The sequence below is a fragment of the Pezoporus wallicus genome, unplaced genomic scaffold (assembly GCF_028554395.1).
Source record: "Pezoporus wallicus isolate ANWC-B61680 ecotype Strahan unplaced genomic scaffold, APGP_CSIRO_Pwel_v1 contig_6714, whole genome shotgun sequence".
In the NCBI taxonomy this organism is placed as follows: Eukaryota; Metazoa; Chordata; class Aves; order Psittaciformes; family Psittacidae; genus Pezoporus; species Pezoporus wallicus.
In genome coordinates, this window is record NW_026637486.1 from 2,931,664 (window position 1) to 2,951,742 (window position 20,079).

Below are 20,079 nucleotides of genomic sequence, written 5' to 3' on the forward strand. Positions count from 1 at the left end.
AATGATGTTTGGAACTTTCAATACCTTGCTTTTTTTTAAGCAATAGGAAAAGCCTGAAAAATCATTGTTAATAAGATAGTGATTGGCACTCCAAAAAAATTGAAAAGTATCACAGGGCATTTTATTCTGCCCAAAGAAAGCACTGAAAGCTTGGAAGAATTCAGTAGCTCATGCAATTAGTTTGGAAACTATTATAATGTATATTAAAGTTCAAATGATGTGAACCTTCCTTCATTTATTCAGACATACAAAAATATTAACTCTGAGCCAAACAGGCATGGACATGCAAAAACCAGGATCAGGCTTCTTTAGGAAGACATTTGCCCGCATTGGTATACCACTGCTAATGCATCCAAATTATAACAAGACTCCTGCATGTTGTTAAGGGCAGAATTACTACAGTTTGGAAGCTTTAATCTGACAGAATTGGAGACTAACACAAGACATCTTGTTTGGATATTGCCAACCAGGGTTAGGCTCATCTCAGACACTAGTTAGAACGTGTTTAAAACAATGCCTGACTAGGAAAAACCTTTTCAGCTCTGGGCTTTGAGGTGGCACATGTTGCAGTTCAGGTGGAGGGCAACAGGATGCATCACCTTTAAATGCCAGATAGTGCTCCAACCCCCCAGCCAGGCCCTCGTGTCCATGGAAGACCTCCAAAGCCACCTACAGGAGGCATGTCTAGTTCTGGAAGCCAGCCACGATGAGGAGGACAGAGGTGACAAAGCAAAAGGCAATAGTTTCATATTGAATCACATTTACCTTTGTCAAGAAAGCTACTCAAGTTGTTGGCCCAATTACTTCTTTCAGTGGTATCTAAGATCCTACCAGGCTTTAAGAGGAGGCAGAGAAGTTCTGCTGCAAAACCAAAGCTATAACACCACACAAGAGGTTAATATAATAAGGGAGTTATATTATTACAACCACTATTACTTGCTCCCTGACTAGAAACTTCAATGTAGCTCACTGAATTCTGCCAGTAGTATTCATAGTACTAATCAGTTCCATTTACTTTAAATAGTTACTTGGGGTAAGATACTAATGGTATGCATTAAAAACACAGACAAGGACTTCTACCTGTACTGCGCCAGCCTCAAAGGTTTTCCAATCCTCTTAATGGCTCTGCAATGTCAAGGTCAGACGGGGCTTGGAGCAACCATCTCCAGTGGAAGGTGTCCCTGCCCGTGGCAGGGGTTGGAACCGGAGGAGCTTTAAGGTCCCTTCCAAAACAAATCCATCTGGGATTCCATGGTTCTATCCAATGCTTTTGTAAATGGCACTTCAGTGTTCAAAACAGGGTAAGTAGAGACAGTGTGACTACATCGGCATTAGCCAGGAGCACAGACCACAGCAGGCTGGTAGATTACAGTGGTTGGTGCTGAGGAGCTGACTTCCACACAGCATTATACACTTCTGTCTGCAGCTTTTCCCCCCAGTTTCTTCAATTAAAATGGGGGGAAAGAGATACAGCTGAGGCAGGACACATCAGAGAAGTTAACATTGATTTTCTGAAGTGTTTCCGTTCTTCCTTGTAGTCCTACCTCTTCAAAAGTAGTTCTACACTTAATCACTGAAAAATATCAGGATTCCTCTGGAGTTACTATCTCAGTCAGTTGCAGATTCCTCCATCCAGAACATTAATCCTGACATGAGTACAGATGTAAACTGAATTGCATCTCTTGGCTTTTAGAGCAATACCATGTTAAATGGACTTCAAATGCCTCGTCATGTCTGCTACTGAAGCCTGAAGTTGTCTCGTGTTTTGTAAGCACACTACACTACATCACACTGTGCCTCCTTTAATTCAAAGATCTTCTCATTTCAATAAGACCTGGCAAGACTGGTATTTGTAAAGAGGGAAAGGGATTAAGAAATAAGCCCTGAAACAAGTTTCTCCGCATTTTTATGAATATATTTTCCTATACAAGACAGTGAACAGGATTCCTTGTGTGTATGTTTATAATCCATGTTTTCAGACTTCCAAATGGTTCCTCAAATTTCCCCTCTCATACACACTGTTACAATGGCAGTGTTCCTACTAAGTTTAATTTGCCTCATCTCCTATCCCTCATTGCACTGCCTGCTACAGGAATAGAACACAGAGCAAAGGCGGGGTGACATGAGCACACATCCATGATTCCCTCTAGCTCAGCACTCTCAGTTCTGCAGCCTCTGCTTTCTGGGAATGTCATTTCTTCTCACAAACAGAAGGTTTATGTAGCCAACCAGAGACTAATCACACAATTATTCAACCTTTTCACTTAACTCAGTAACTACAACATTCAAATAGTAAGAAGCAGCTATCAACAACTAATACTAAATGGCCAGTCAGCAATAAGACTTCCATGCTGTTGAAATGCCATTTTGCATTAAAGCCATCAACCAGCTCTACTGAAATCAAAGACTTTAAGTACCCTTGGCAATCCCCAGTTTCCATCTTCTTTGGAAGAAGTCCTCTTCAATATTAGCCATCAAAATAAACTTGATATTTAACTTTATCCCTTCTCTCATGGCATTAGCTGCCCTGCAAAGTAGGTGGAAAACAAGATTCTAGTAGTGTAGTTGGTGAAAGAAATATCTAGAAGGCAAAAAGCAGATAGCAACTTTTACATACGCAAGTAGATTGACATCTAGTGTGAAAACACTGAACTACAAAGCCTATACTGCATATCAACAAGGATGAATTTAAGCCTAGTATTAACATCAGTATTCTTCAGTGTAGCTTATCCAATATCTTTAGCCCAAAGTGCTTTCATTCCTGCAATGGAATCTCAAATTCTGTCACCTTTTCATTCTTACCAGTACCATGTCCAAGTTTATGACACTGGCAAAGATTTTGGACCTGGATGCATTTCCTGGCAGTTTCAGTCATTTCAGCCCTATTTGCACCTTCTTGTCTGTAGTAATTTTGTAAAGGCAGTAGATAAAAACCTTGTACCTTAAAAAGCTGACAGAAGTACATTTGCATTACAACTCCCAACTAAATTATGATTCATTTACTATAACAATATTGGGATCTCTCTTCTGGCCCCTGCCAAAACCTCCTCAAGCCTTTTAATTTGTTACCCATATGTTTAGATATTAGAAGCTTTCCAGAAACTAATAGTGTCAACCTACTGCTAATATTTGTGATGGCCCTCATCTCTGCAGGCCCCCCTTCAATGTCAGTGTTGAGAACAGCTCAACACACACAGACACTATCAACCAAAACCAGTTTACAAGTCTCCTGCTAAACAGGAGTGGAATTACACAGCAGTAGCTGGAGCTGTTGGAGATGTCACCCCCATCTATATTCTCACTCCAGGTATTTAGAGGCAACACTCACAGCCTGTCCACCCCCATCCTTATGCTCAGTGTATGAATACACGAGATGGATCATAATCATTGGTACCTCGTTTCCCTCTCAACCATGGAATTCTGGAATTAAAAAGCCTTTGAAAGGCTGAAGGGAGAGGAGCAGGAACATGGAAATAAGTATGACAGTGCAGCCTGAAGGTACTAGTAAGAAATTGGTTTACGTGATCAAGTAACTGACCCCATTCACACAAGGAAGCCTTCAGGCCACACACAGTACTTCATCCTTCTGCATTTATTGTGTTACCTCTATGCCTATCAATTTAGATGAGTTCTTAGGCAGAAGCTCTTCCCTGTGAGGGTGCTGAGGCGCTGACACAGGGTGCCCAGAGAAGCTGTGGCTGCCCCATCCCTGGCAGTGTTCAAGGCCAGGTTGGACACAAGGGCTTGGAGCAAGCTGCTCCAGTGGAAGGTGTCCCTGCCCGTGGCAAGGGTTGGAGCTGGATGAACTTTATGGTCCCTTCCAACACAAACCAGTCTGGAGTTCTATGAATGTTACCAAACTGACATTAAGGAACAATCAACAACAGATTTGCTACATACAGACATCTAAAAATAGATGTCATCTCCCATTAGTTTCTATATTTCTCACCATTATCTCTCAACTCTTCACCTTTTTCTTCCTGTTGATTGCCATAAATAAAAAAGCACAGATGGTCACACTATGCTCTGATAACCTATTGCCCCAAGTTATGGTTAACTGCCAAAATTAATACTTCTTTATGAGTAAATATGATTCCTTAGCTTGACATCGACTCAGTACGTTAAATCATTAAACAACAGACAGCTTCTAATGGAGCTATGACCAAAGGCTTGTTTTTACTCAGGAAAACTTGGGACTCAAGGGACCCTCTGTGCAATGAGTCAGAGGGATGGATGATTTCAGGATAAGCTCTGGAAATGGTAAATACATCTGGAAAACTGAAACAAATGGCTCTCACTGTGCCATTGCTGCAAGGGCACAGAACACAAAACTCAGCCTACGCAATGAAGTAAAACTTTCCTGACAGTAACTACACTGTACACATCAAGTCAACCAGAAAATAGGTTCTTGGCACCATTTAAACTCTACAGAGTTCTGAAGGGAAAGCTAAGAGGAATTTGCTCAATACCAAAAGACCTTGCCAAGCTCAAAACCACCCAGTTTGTTCCTCGAGCTAAGGATTTTCAGATGCTGCAAACAAGCAGACCCTGAGGAAAACCCCTTCTCTCATCCATTTTTGGGTTGTGCTACAACCCAGCAACAGGAAACCAACTGGAGAAGTGCCCAATGAGGATTCCATGGCTGCACCCACCATAATTACTCCAGAAACATACTGAAACCAATGAAAACTGCATATTTTGGTAACAAACAGCTTAAGTTTTGTTTTCCTTGAGTATTTGACAGATCCGAGGAGTAAGTTTCTTTATACTTACTTGACTCCACCATATCTTACACATAAGACATGCAATTTACAGTTCATTATGCTAAAGTTTCTGGCTACCAAAAGCTGTTTGTGCCTTATCGCCTCCTCACACTCTAATCCCAACACTCAAAGTCCCCTCCATAGCCCTACTCATACACAGATATTTTTCCACTGGACACAGGCAGTTTAAAGACCACTATGATTTGTGATAGATTAAGAGAGATTTAGTACACAACTACAGAAAGAGAAACATAACACAAGCCACGAATAAATATACTTCCTTTCAGCCTAAGATACAAAAAATCCGCAGTTTCAAGACTGCAGGAGATGAAAGGAATACTCTCATCATGGAGAATCTGCTCTCGTGAGACCCCACTTGCAGCACCCTGTGTGGTTCTGGTGTCCTCAATGTGAGGACATGGAGCTGTTGGAGCAGGCCCAGAGGGGGCCACAAGGATGCTCAGGGGCTGCAGCACCTCCTGTACAGAGACAGGCTGAGAAAGTTGGGGCTGTTCTGCCTGGAGAAGAGAAGCTGCGTGGAGACCTCAGAGCAGCTTCCAGTGTCTGAAGGGGGCTATAGGGATGCTGGGGAGGGACTCTTCATTAGGGACTGTAGTGACAGGACAAGGGGTAATGGGTTAAAACTGAAACAGGGAAGTTCAGGTTGGAGATAAGGCAGAAGCTCTTCCCTGTGAGGGTGCTGAGGTGCTGGCACAGGGTGCCCAGAGAAGCTGTGGCTGCCCCATCCCTGGCCAGGGGATGTTCAGTGTTCAAGGCCAGGTTGGACAGAGCCTTGGGCAACACAGTCTAGTTTGAGGCATCCCTGCTCATAGCAAGGGGTTGGAACTGGATGACCTTAAGGTCCTTTCCAACCCGAACCATTCAATGATTCTACACTGAATGGATGAAAGAAGCAACACGTGAGATTCCCACCGTGGAGAACCTCTAATTCTGAAGCAGCTGACATTTCACACCATACTTTACTGGTTCAGGAGCTACACACCACACTATATTTTAGCTTTGTTGTGACCCTGAGACACTTAGGTCCCCCACTCTAGCTCCAAATACAGCTCTGGCTGAACACTTCAGTGAATTCAGTTGAACCAACTATCAAACACTGATTCAGGATCTGCTTTTTCTTATTTGTCATTAACATTACACGGGGTCTGACTGCAAAACAACAATAAAAGACTTAAAGGTATCATGGCATTACTTGAACATAGCTGTTTTCTTTATTTTTAGCATCTTTTTTCTTTATTAGGAGAACTAGCCATCAGACCAGGATGTGCAATGAGCCTGAGCAGATATGGCACAGGACAAGAAATACCTGGAAACCGTTCATAACGGTCTTTCTCTCCTTTTCACTGAAGATTAGTAATAATCCATGATTTATTAACCAAGTGCCAGAAAATCATGAGACCAGCTGAAACCTTGTGAGATCTTTAAAACAAAATCCAGATATTTTGCTTGCCTTTGGCTTTTGGTGTTATTTCACTGTGCCAACAACTTCTCTGCAAGGCTGGAAACCTTCCTTTACAGCAGAACTTCAATTCCTATCTAATAGTTTGGAACCAAGCATTGGGGTTTTAAGAACAAAGTATTGTTGCAAAGATCTTTAGTTAGCAGTGCATCAAGATGCAGTCACCGAGTCATTAGTGAGTTAAATATCAGTGTGCCTGAAGACAGGCTTCACAAAAGACTGTTGTTGATCTCTATAGAGTTAATAAATTATGTTCTATGTGATTCTACAACTAACCTCCCTCTCTAGGCATTTTATTCTACTCATCAACTAAACCATACCAGAAGTTAGTTGTTAGAGCAACAGCCTCTTTGCATGGTTTCATAAGTTATAGCCCTTTCTTCCACAGGGATTTAATTTTTCACCTTTCTTGAAACAACATCTTTCCATCAAGACCCACATGCTTTGAAAAAAGCCTTTATAAGGCTGCTTTGCTTTAATACATCACTACATTGCTTAAGCTTCATCAAGGCAGAATTTCTCTGGCATCCAGTCACTCTGCCCCACTACAGTGATAGAAACATAGCCAAAACTTCAACTTGAATTGCCACAAGAGGAACTTGTTTGCTGTCAGGCTGTAGTAGAGCCAGAACAACTGGGAGGGCAAAAGTGCTCATGGATTTCAATGTCTGCTGCCCCGAGACAGCTGCTCTTCTGTCTACTGGAGAGTAACAGAATCAAGAACAAAAAGGCATTCACAAGTACTCGATTCTGCTGCCCATCTTAACTCTTTCCTCTTTCAACTGGTTACAGACCAGAACTAACATTTTCTTTTATGTTAGCATTTATGTCAGCATTTATTTTCTTCTATGTTAGCATTTATGTCAGCATTAGCACTTCATCTTATGCCTTCCTCTTAAGTATGCTCCATCCCATTGTCCCCACCAGTTTCAAACTTAAGAAAAAGGTGGCTTTTTTCCTCACTGTATCCCATGCCCTTAGCAGAAGGCAGGCCTATAAGCTCCTGTTTGAAATACTGCCTACAATGCCCATGATGCACGAGTTAATGTCAATGTGGTAAATTTCCCTTATATACCAATTATTTAAACATAAATGTTTGTGTTAAAGGTAAGAGACTTTGGTTACACTTCCATGGGCTACAGTTTTGGCTTCTTTAAACACACAGCAACTTTTTTAGATGCTAAGTTCACTGTGAAGACCAAGGTGATTGTATAGTACTGACAAATAGTACACATTATCCTTGCCTACAGCACGGCCCTTCCACTTTGCTCTCCTGTGTTTAGAGATGACCTTGAGGTTAATTCCAAAAGCCATTGGCACATTCCACTGCTGATCCACCTTAAGGGCCAGGAGGCAGTTTGAGAGGAGAGGAGAGGAAGGTTACCAACCACAGGGCTCTCAACAAGTGGCATCAGCATTAACTTGAAACGGACTGCATGCTCCACCCTCCAGCGAGCCCATGTCACCCCTGTTCGTGTTCTTTTGCCCACTGCTACATTTCACTTGCAGATTGGCCTCATCTTGTGACCAGCTGAACATGACGATTCCAGACTGTATTTTAGGAGGTGTAGATCAGAGAACTTACTTCCACCTAAGGCAGCTGTTGAAAATTAACACTGGCACATACCAGCTCTACTTTGACATCGACATGTTATTGAAACTACTATAAATGCTCTGGCCTTCCCCACTTTGTCCTTTGGGGTTTTGTCTACAACAATAAGCAACCGCACCGGGGAAACCACCGCAGCAAACAAACACTGCCCTGGAACACTGCCTCACATGAGCCAAAGGGACTATGTATTTACTGCCCTGGCATTTCTGTTCCTTTTCCTCACTAATACTGGGTTAGACAGCACGTATCACCTGGCAAAGAATAGCAACATACTCTGTCAAGCTCCCCGTATCTCTAAGTACATGCTGTGATTATGAGCAGGCAATGAAGCAGAGCAAGGCAAATGTTTCCCATGGGAAGTGCCACAATGCAGCCAGGGAAATGTGCACCAATACAGTCCCACTCAAGGCACCTGGGCTCCACATCCATACAGAAGATCTCCGTTTCATGACTCATGTCATCACTTTGGGCAGCCACATTAGCTGGAAAAAGATTTAGAGCATTTTAGTGAGTTCTATTTTCAAGCCACATGGTGACACAGACCTTTTCTACAGGGAGTCACATTCCCAGTGACTTGATCCCCTTGGGAGAAGACATGTTTCCATGCAAGACTCCAACTAAAGTCACTAACTTCCTTTTTTACCTCCATTTGGTAGGATACTTAAGAGCACGGTCAAGAAGAAGAGAGCCAATAGCACAGTGAGGCTTCCTCAGGGGCACTGTTGTCAGGGTAAAGGCATCAGCAGGTCTCTGGTGGGAAGGATTCTTCAGTGACTCCTGCACAGGTCACAGGGGCTGTCCCACAAGCTCCAGCATCCCTCCCACATCAATCCCACATAGCAACGTGACATTTTAACTCCCTGGGCAAGGCAAACACATACGGTTGTCAGCCTTCAACATGCTTCTGGATGGGAATAAAAGGAGCATCTCTATTACTATTAGCTAAACGAAAAAGCAGACAGTATTTTTGCTAGCCTAAATTCACTGAATAACTGTGACAGGACTTAAGCAAAAGAACAGCTTTCCAGAAGATGAGAATAAATACAGTTGTAATAAAAGACCTCAGGTCTGGGGCGGGGGGGGGGGGGCAGTAAATGCTTATCTATGGATTTGCAAGTCCTGATAAATCTGCTGCATGTAGTCAGACAGCATAGTAGAGAGCAACCCTGCCTGCTGGGCTGGTCCTGCACCAAACCCCTTCACAAGGCTAATGAAGACAGCATCACATTTCAGAGATGTCCCCAGTCCTGCTGAGCTGACCTTGTTTACAAGCACTCACTGCAACGAGTCACTGCTCCTGCCTTCCACTCCACACTGCTGTGCCCCAGGATTCTCTGCCTATACTATGGACAGGAGCCAGAAAGAAAATGTCTATGTAATTATCCAATTAATTATTATTAATGCTAATATTGAACAAAAACATGCCAGCTGGCATACATACTCCCTTCTATTGTGCAAGAACTACAAAAGGCATTTGTTTTCTTATTATTAGCTAGAAAATACAAAGTTGAACAGTTTTAGTTTGTTGTAAACTACAGGATCAGAAGGGCAAAGAGAATAGAGCAGTGAGGGACTGGACTGGGAGGCAGGAAACGGCTTGAATTCAGTCTGCAATGACATTCCTGTGTGGTTGAGCCAATCAGTTAATCTCTGCTACAGAATTCCATGTATAAATTAATACTTTCTCATTCTCTGGCTTTATTGCTTCATTTTACTGCCTGCTCTTTGGCAGTAGGAATCTCTTATAACGTGTTAATAAAGCAGAATGAGGTCCTCACTGACTACAGCCTGTAATCCTTTTCCCTTTGTACTATGTAACATCAGGGGGATTTTGAGATGAAAAAGGTACCATTTCTCCTGAACTCAGCACCAACTGCCTGCTCCAGCCAGCCCAGAGAACTCACTCAATACAACAATACAGTCTGAAACAGCCCAAATGCAGTTTGGACACAAGGTAAGAACATACCAGACCCAGAAATGTAGAGGAACATGTTACTCTCAGTGCTTTTTGGCATTAACTAAGAAAATCACAGAATGCCACCAACATAAAGGGGGAAACTCTTCTTTAATGATCCAAATCCCCCTCCCAGCACCATCCCCAATTTGCTGTATGAGACCGTCCTAATGCTGCGCCGTGCTCCAGCTCCTCTGTCCACAGCATGGGGAAACACAGATGTGGCTACTCCCACAGATTCGGTTTCAATTTTAATTCACATTTGTGCTAGGGATTTAAAAGACAAGTGTTTACCATAATGTGCCTCATCCCTCATTCCAAATACAAGTCATACCTTCCTAGCTATCCATTTCAGCTCCATTACAGCAGCAAAAAGCAAACATGAAGTCTCACTGGTTTTTGAAGTTGTACTGTATTGCTGCCGATGTATTTTAAGACACCAGCTTACTGCAATGATGGAATCAAACACCCCCCAGGCTGGGTAACAGCATGTCCTGACAGCTGAACTTCACACATAACTGGAAATGTGTTATGTGAATCCATGAGATCTTGAGCTCCAATGGATCCCAGTAGATCCCCATGACATCCCAGCACACTCAGCATACAAAGCACCTCAATCTAGGCCCGAGCAGAGCTGTGTATCATTTCACTCTTGCTGCTATTCAGCACTTTTTCCCTAACTGAGAGGATACAGCAAGTAGAGGAAAGCTGAAAACACCAATAAATGGTGGTAGGAGGTTCAGCACCAGGACAGGCAGCACACAATCAGCTTCACTCTCACACACCACCATGGGCATTACTGCTGCATGTTGGTGAGGGCAGCAGGATAACAGAATACAGCAGTTTGCTCTCTAATGAACAGGGCTGGAAAAGCAGCCAAGCAGACAGCAGTCACTCTGCAAGACACCACAGGCACCCTGTTCACCTCAACATCTGCAGAGCTGACCACACGCTAGCTATGACTGCTTTAAACATAAGCAGACATCACATGGATGCTGTTTGTGACTAACAACAGGGAACAGCAAATGTGTTTTCCTACCACTGAGGCTGAGTGATACTGCTCAGGCAGGGCTTCCCAGCCAAACACAGCACATGCAATAGTCAACTGCAGCAGCACAACTGAAAGATTCTATCTGTGCATATACTCCTGACCATGGGGAGGTTACAGATGTGATTCACTGGAAAACAGCAGAGAGTTTCAACAGCCTCACCTCCAAAAGCAACTGAATTTGCACTCCAAAGCTATTTTCTCAGAAGGTGCTGCCAGTTTGACTATGAGGCTGCTGGAGAGCCTGAGCTTTCCAAGTTCACAGCCCCAGGATAGCTGTGCTACACAGGCTTGCTCAAGACCAACCCTTCAAAGACTCCTGGCTCTGCAACAGCCTCTGCAGAGCTCCTGCAGGACCAGAGTCCTTACAGCCCCTGGCTGACAATGGAGGCCTCAGTTTCCAGGCTCCAGCTCCTGGACCCACACTTTGCAGAAGGAGGTCAAGGAGATGGGACCAGCAGGTCAAAGGAGGTGATCTTGATCCTGCCCCTCTACTCTATCCTCATGCGCCCCCCACAAGTGAGGCACTGTGTACTGCACACAGTTCTGGTGTCCCCAACATAAGAAGGGCATGGAGGTGTTGGAGCAAGTCCAGAGGAGGCCACGAGGATGATCAGGGGCTGCAGCACCTCCTGTATGGAGCCAGGCTGAGAACATTGGGGCTGTGCAGCCTGGAGAAGAGAAGCTGCGTGGAGACCTCAGAGCAGCTTCCAGTGTCTGAAGGGGGCTATAGGGGTGCTGGGGAGGGACTCTTCATTAGGGACTGGAGTGACAGGACAAGGGGTGATGGGTTCAGACTGAAACAGGGGAAGTTCAGGTTGGAGATAAGGCAGAAGCTCTTCCCTGTGAGGGTGCTGAGGCGCTGGCACAGGGTGCCCAGAGAAGCTGTGGCTGCCCCATCCCCGGCAGTGTTCAAGGGCAGGTTGGACACAGGGGCTTGGAGCAAGCTGCTCTAGTGGAAGGTGGCCCTGCCCGTGGCAGGGGATGGAATTGGATGAGCTTTAAGGTCCCTTCAACCCAAACCAGTCTGGGGTTCTATGATTCTATGCCAAACTGGCAGCTGCTCTTCACCCCTCCTAGAACACACAGCCAAACCATCTCCTTTTCCTCAACTGTTAAAAATCTCCTCTGCAAAACACAGCCATCTAAATGTAAAGAACAGTTAAGCCTCCACAGACTGGCAGCAGGTACAGCTGTGCTGCCTGAAAGGTTCCTAGCACTGACCTTGAAATCTCATTTCAAGGAATGGCTTGTATTATCCAGTGAGCAGAGCCAGAGGCTCAGGATTAGCATTTGTACCGCATTACAGGATGGCAGGTGAGCTGCTACAGGACAGCCCAAACCTGCTCAGATCCAAGAATATGACTGAAATCTCATTACATGATTGCTGGGAGCTGGAATGGATTGGCGGCGTTTGCTCCAGATGGTTTGCTTTCTAATATATATTAAAATCCATGGCTTATAGAATCAAAAAGGAAAGGAAAACTTTTTGTTCAGGATCCTCTCCCATCAGAATGGTCACTGGGAGCTCAAGGAATCTTCTTCCAAACATAATACCAGCTGCCAATTTTAAAGGCTGCTTGTCTTTCATTAAGTTCTGAATACTTTCCAGACCTTCCAGACTGATTCTCTTTGTTTCTCCAGCAGCAGGGAAACAAGCAGGAAGAGCCCACAGCACCCCAACACAGGAGCACAAGCCTGAACACCAGTGGAAAGCATTTCAGGTCCACAAGCAGAGCATTCATTATAGATTAAACCAGTCAACTGTTTCACACCCACTACGGAAAAACCATCACAAAATACCAGCTTTGAGAAGAAACTTCATCCAGTGACATGGAGGGACTGTAGCAAATGAACTCGAGAGCAGAAGGACATCAGAGCAAACCCAGTGCCTCCTCCAACTTTATGTAAGGGATTCTCTGTAAAGAGACTTCAATATCCCCTTCAAAGGGGCCACATCAAACAGGAAGGCAAAGAAACACAAAACCCAACATTAACTCTGCAGGAGAGTCGGTAACATCCAGCACAGTTCAAGGGAAAAATCTCAGAGCACCACACAAAGCAAATAACCTGTGTTTCCCTGGAGTGTAAGAGGAGGGAATGGAGGGAGGAGTTGGGGAAAAGAACAAGGTAAAATTGAGTCACATGGATCGTAAAATGAAGTTACCCAGCAATGCACTAATAGTGGTAGAGAAAGGGGCAGCATCAGAAGCAATTTTGATCTTTCTTCTACTGGCACAGAGCATATCTGAAGTATTAAGTGTGAAACATCTCCTATGAAAATAAGGTAAATGACCTGAACACAGTTTGCCCTTGAATCAAATCATTACCACAGTGATTTGTAGTATAAAGCAAACTGGTACCTCTCAGCAACAGTAAAAATTTCGGTTCTCTCTCCATAAAACAAGCTCCAAGTAGCTTCCTCTTTCTCTCTGACTATCTGTGCAGTATAGCATAAGTAATAAAGACTTCACTTAAAGTCTTAGATGCACCTGGCTAATTAAGTGCCTAAATCCTAGAGAGATGTTACTTTTCCAAGGCAGTGTTTTACCACCAGCATGTTGATAAGATCAGCAGTAGCAAGAGTCACAGGCTATGTGCATAAATACATTAGTGGATTCAGAACTGAATCAAATCCAGCCACTCAGCACAGGATCCCTGTGCTAGCTATCTGCTCTCTCCTTTGTACTCTGTCCATTTGCACTGCAAAATCTTTGCTTTCTTACAGAAGAGCTCTTGCATCTTGTGCTATACACGTGATATAATACACATGAAAAATAATCCCTGTTTGCCTAGTTCATAACATGTTTTGGGGACAGCAGCAACATTCTTGTAAAGGGCTTCTCATCCTTAGTTATGCAACCTTAATATTAATGTTGCTTTCTCCTGTGGATTATAAACACAAATCTCCAGACCCAGAATAACACCCTTCATCCCTCTTATGATGGAAGAGTGGTCATAAGAGTCATGTTCCCTACTTACTGGACTATTAATCTTCAAATAGAATCAGCAGACACAAAGGAAACAAACCCCTTCAGCCATCAAGAGGGAAAATGAGAGAACAAAACAGACATTGTAGGTGCACTGCAGCACAACACACTTCCAGTCTATCCTGACTTTTGAATGCTTGGCTTCACAAACTCAGTGATGACCTTTTCACATTGCTCTGCACATTGAATCTCCATTTTTAGACCACTCAGCTGAATTCTCTTCCTTCTCAGGAAGGCTTCTGTAGGTTTGAACATCAAGTGGACATCTTATCAAATTATAAAGAGTGTTAGTCACCCTTTTAGCACACAGAGATGTTAATTCTTATGTCTTGCACTTTGCACAAGGCAAATGTCCACTATGACATTCAGCTGTAGCATTTCCTGGCTGTTGCTTGGTTCATGCTATTGTCAGTTAGTACCTACCTAGGCAGAAACAGCAGAATACACATGAAACCAAACCAAGTACTTTCCTGCCAGAATTTATACTGTGGTTTTGGCATGGATTCCTGGCCAACACTGAGGAAAGTGACAACCATCCTACACAATCTCTGTGCCTTATCTGCTGAAACCCATTAGCCTTCAGCAATGCAGTTAAATTAAAATGCCCCAATTTGTTTCAGTAGGAAAAAAAACACTTCAGAATTTGAGGTCAAATCAAATGAGTTTGAATAACAAAAAAAAAGCAAAACCAAAAAGTTACATTTCTGCAGTTGTTCTTTAAAGCACCACATCATTAGGTTTCATTTTCAGACTTGTATGAAACATCCCACATAAGCTGTGGCCAAGATGGTGTTTACACACAACTGCCTGTGTGTGTAACCTGTGCCCATGAATACATTCAGTCCCACATCAGTGAATCTTTCCTACATAGGAAATTATAACAAGTTTCTCAATTCCCCTCCCATGGTGCTTATGCAATTTGATACAGGCAAACATGAGCAAGCTCAACCACATGCCAAGATGACTGGAAGCTGCAGAGGATCCTTGGTGAAGCACTAATCTCAAGCTAGAAACCCTGCTGAGAGGCCAAGGACAGGAGCTTAGGGTCACTGCTGTGCAAACCAAGTCCCACAGCTTTTGGCTGTTTCACCAGGGGCAAAGACTCTGCCTTCAGAAGGCAACACAGACATTGCCTCAGCAATCTTGACACTAGTAATAAGAGGTACACAGCAAAGCTGGTTTTCCCCCTGTTTATAAAGGCCAATGCACTTGGAAGGTGTGGAAAACCTTGAGATTTTAAATGAACAACAGGAGTCACGTGGCTCCCACCAAAGCAAAACACATTTCTGGCAGCTCCACAGGGAGCTGGAATGAAAAAAACATTCTTCATTGAATCAATTCAAGCATCAAATTCCATAAACTGTGCAGAGGTGGCCCCCTCCCTCCAACAAATGAAAGTACCTCAGACTTGGGTTTATGGTGTAAGACTGCACTATAACATGTATCTTATAATAATAGCTGCGAGAATTAAACCTACCCTGAGCTAACCTCGAGTGTCAATGAGAGCATTCAGTCTTCAACAGGAACTTTTGCTTTTGTCTCAAACCTACGCTCCTTCAAAACTCTGACACTCAAAAGGTGAAGGAAACATGAGGATTAAGCTCTAATGAGACAGCATTCAGTAAATCCTAATTAACTATTTGTATTATAAACCTATGTTGAGCATCTTTTATCAAATTAGAACCATTATTTTTAATCAAAATGTATTACTATGAACACTTCAGTGATCAGAAATGGAAGGAGAAACTTTATAAAGAATTCCAGTTCCACTGAGCTACAGCAAATCCACAGCAACTATACAAATGACTGGATTAAAAACCTACAAGGTCATACAAGAGCTATTTTTATACCCCAGCAGGAGAAACGGGGGTGTGGAAAACTTTCTTTTTGCACTATTCCATCTCCAGGAAGACATAACCATGGTTAAAAGCTTTAGTGGTTTACAGCATTTCAAAGTAAAGAACAGTGACAATCCAGCAGAGTCTAAAGCACAGGACCTGTGCCAGGAGTCCACTTCTATTTCTGGCTCTGTCTCTGGTGGGCTTTATGACCTTCAGTAGAGCTACACCTCTCCTTCAACCACTCCAGGACCACAGGGAAGAACTGCCCTCAGCTATGCCCCAAAGTGACTAGAGGGGGTTAACTTCACTCAGGGCAGTCAGGGCTGCACAATATAAAATGGCAAGGGCAGACAAAGGTAAGCTACCAGGCCTCCTGGTTTGTGTTGGAACATGCAGCTCTCTCCTTCAGCTAGGTATAATTAACATCTTTCACCTAAGTATCATTAATACCTTATTGGTTTTGCTCTCAGAAGTCAGTAACAAAAATTACATCTTCTGACTTACCTGACTCATTCCTTGTCTTTTAAGCAGAGTGTAGTTGCTACAATAAACTATAATTAGTTCTTCATTTATCTAGTTCTGAACTGCTAAACCCAAAGAACAAGGCTTAATTCCATTCCTTTCAGGTCATCAGTAGCACTTAGTGTATTTAATTTACAGGACCAACCCTGAGCCTACATAACTGAAATAGGTCAGGATTTAGCCTGTCAATTCTAAGCAGTAAATTAATAATCACAGAAATTAATACCTCAAATATTTCATATGAAGAGAGATGCTCACAAAGATCAGTTTAATACAATTTCATTTTCCAGTATAGGTTAGCTTTACCTTTAAACAAATAAAGCCAAACCAAACCTGAGCTTATTATACTTGCACCCAAACTGAACTACAAACCCCATTATATTTCTTGTCATTTGGCTGCTATTGTGTCACTGAAATGCTGTAAATCACCTTCAGCAATGATTAATGTAGAAACTGTACTTCATTGCAACCATACATGAGAACACCTTGGAACCCTTTTTCATCATTTCACATTTGAACAAAGTCAAAAAGAAAGCTTAAAGAATGTGATTTTAATTTCCCTCTCCCCTTTCCTTCAGAATACATCACTGTCAGCTTCCCAAGAATAGCACATCCCAGAAATATCCCAGCCATTCTATTATGGGCTCAGCTGCCCCATTGACAGGGCACAAGGTAAATATTAAGTGCTCTGCATCAGAGGTGTATTTATAGAAAATTACACAAAATAAGCATGGCAAAAAGTCTTCACAACTGTGTTTTCTGTAACACTGAAGCACACAATGACCAGTGTTCTCCACATGATCAACTCCAAATCTAGCAGTGACAGTTTTGGGTCTGTGTGCTCTTCCAGACACTGGGATGCCAACACTCACCTTGGCCTACACATGCCTCAGGCAGACAAAAGATACAGTGGAACTTCACCAGTGTGTTCCTTAAACACAGCTAGCAACGACATCATTCCAGCACTAAAATTTTACAACCTTTTTTAATTAATACCCATTAATTTGGAGCCTATTTTGAGAACTGCTGCATTCACCTTTGAATAACAAAGGCTTTCTCACAGCCTACTTAATTTGGTTAAGAAGCGCTTGTATCAAGATGGTCTAACAATCTCTTTCTTGCTAAATCCTCCCTACCATGTTTCACCATAAGACTGGGTTTCACTGGCCCAGTGGTAATTCACTTCAATGGCAATCAGCTCACCCCTCTGGCATTCTCTTCTCCCACATTAAAAGATTCCAGAATTTTCCTTCCATCTGTAGGACCAACCTCCCATAACGTATTTTTTCTATTACAGCACACCTCTGGTTACTGTTTCACACTGCCTCTCTGCCCCTTAGATACATAAAAGCATCTTTGTACCTCTTCTGCTAGCCTGATGCACTCCTTGAATCTACTGATTCCCATCTGCAATTGCAGCATTTTACAGATCAGCTGTTGCCAAACCCAAATGGACTTCCATATTCCCTCTCTAATCCATCAACACTTCCAACCTCTCCAAAGCTTTCACTCACCTTCCTTTGGGTACATCCCAGATATCTCACATGCATCTAAAAACCTAAACCACTTCCTTGTCTGCACAAGCATCCCCTGCAGGTTCATTTCTACCATTATGCCTGGGTTCATGTGCAAAGTGCTACAGTTTATACTCTTACACAACATTTAGATTGAGCAGCAAATTTTAAAATTACCCTTTAAAAATTGACAGAAATCTCAAAATACAGACTAAAATCCATTTGCTTTATATCTCAATATAAATTGGTATTAAGAGGCACAATTTGGCTCAGGAAACCCAGGTAGTCTAAATACAGAGGGATTTTTTGACTAGCACGGATTTCTATTTCATGCCATCAGGGCTGTTCTCTGAAAACAACTAAAAATTACATAGAGGGAAAAAGTAGTTATTCAATCATTGCCAGTTCGTACAGACAGGAATCTTGGATACACCTGACTAATGAAACACAGAGAATGGCAGTTGTGATATTAACTAATACAGAGTTCCCTTCTCCCCTTTCACATGGTAAAACCCTGGATTTTTCTACACAGATAAACACTGAAGTAATTTAAGTCTTGTGTCATTCATATATTTAACATTAATTTTTCTTAAGTTATTATTAAAAAATAAAACAATCAAATTTAATCATCATTAATTCAATCATTAAAACCATTTCCAAGACAAGCAATCTATATGTCACACCATGCCTTTCTATAAAGGCAGGAAGAATACTCACTATGCTGCTATATACTACCCGTGTCTACAAAATGTCCTAAGGATTGACATTTTAAAGCGTCAGCCTGATCTGAAATCTTTGATTTTTGGAATAAATTCTGAACTTGCTACTCTACAAGAGTCTTACCTTCCTTTTTTAACAGATAACTGAGTAATACATCCTCAAAGTTCAAACAATTCTCATAGGAAAGTGCTTTCCAGCCTGTGGATGCAAGTTGCCATGGCAACAGCCACAGTGACTACAAAGGCTCTAACCTTATTTAATGAATAAAATGGGGGAAAAATATCATGAGATACTATAAGAAAAACCCTGTATTATAAATCCTCTGGGAAAAAATAAAGAAAGCAAAGGACTCCTCTTCCCATTTAAAGATGCCTGGGCAGGCAAAAAAAGCCTCAAGTTTACCATCAAGCCTTATGTCATTATGTTTCAGAAATGCTGTGACTCTGCTTTTCTTGTGCCTTTCTTTGGCTTACAGATAGGCAAAAGACTGGAAATGAGCTGTTTAGTACCCAAGGATAATGGGTGTTACCTATGTGAAGCAGCAGCAGCAAGCAGAACAGGAGGATAAAATACAGTAGGGAAAACGGTAGTGAAGAAAAGGATGAATTCGGCCATAACAGTCTAAAAATAGATTTGCTTCAAAGGAAGCACAGATAGCAGAAAGGATCTACAGAACAAAGAGCTCCATCTAGAGGTTAAAACCAAGAGATATTAAAGCAAGCTTACAGGTAAAAGGTTCTCAAGACTTAAACATATGCGCTAAAACAGTCTGCAAAATCTCCCAGTTAAAATTAAAAAATGGCTTCAAAACACATCATGTAAAAGTCACCCAATCTTTGAGAACCTAAACGGGCTCCAAGAAAAACAAACTGAAGACAAATCCTGAGATGAACAGAATCAAGACCTGCCCATTCACACCTTAAAGCTTCTTGCATTTCTGTGACATTCTCAGGACAAATCCTCAGGAAAGTCAGTGCATTTTGCCAGTTTTCAGCATAATCAAGACTTCCCCCACCACAGAACGTGAACCAAAGAAGTCAGTGTTCCTGCATCACTTCAACAGAAATGCAGACCCATGTTCAATAATGAACGGTCCAAGAAGGAAAACTTCCTGTACTTGCAACACCGTTCAGGCCCTGATCATTCATACTATTTCTTATTCATCTTATTTCTGCAAGAATCAGAATGCTCCTGGAAGTTGCTGTATGCTCCAGAGCAAACTCTATTTCGCATGTCATCTTTCAAAGTAATTCATCAATCATGTTTTATGTCAGCAGGGAAACAATTACTCTGTGTTTTAAGACAAAATCCAGGCTTCAGCACTCTGCTTAAGAAACCACATCAGGCTTGGGTAAAAGAGGCAGGATGGGAAGGAACCAAACCCACTGCCTGCATTGACAAACACCCCACTGCATCTGCAACAGTGGATAAGCAGCCTCTGGCTGCCTTCCCACACTAATCCCTCAGTTATAACCCAATAAAGTTGTATTTGGCTACCCAGGACTCTCCAAAGGTCACCAGTTACCTGGCCAGCAGAACAGATCTTCTCTAACATGCTCTCACTTCAGTAGAGAGCTATAAGTATGGGTGGATAGTCATACCTCCAGCTCTTCCTGCTTTAAACCTTATTTTCTC

The 20,079-nt window shown here is 42.5% G+C and overlaps 2 protein-coding genes across 2 annotated transcripts in view; both read right to left on the reverse strand.

The window, feature by feature from the left end:
• Positions 1-20,079, reverse strand: part of ACYP2 (acylphosphatase 2) — a 44,942-nt gene that overhangs the window by 19,418 nt on the left and 5,445 nt on the right. The gene's annotated exons all lie outside the window — the stretch shown is intronic.
• Positions 6,927-20,079, reverse strand: part of NPHP1 (nephrocystin 1) — a 180,991-nt gene continuing 167,838 nt past the window's right edge. The window contains exon 21 of the mRNA XM_057405837.1: positions 6,927-6,943. The gene's annotated coding sequence lies outside the window, so the exon portion shown is untranslated. The remainder of the gene's footprint in view (positions 6,944-20,079) is intronic.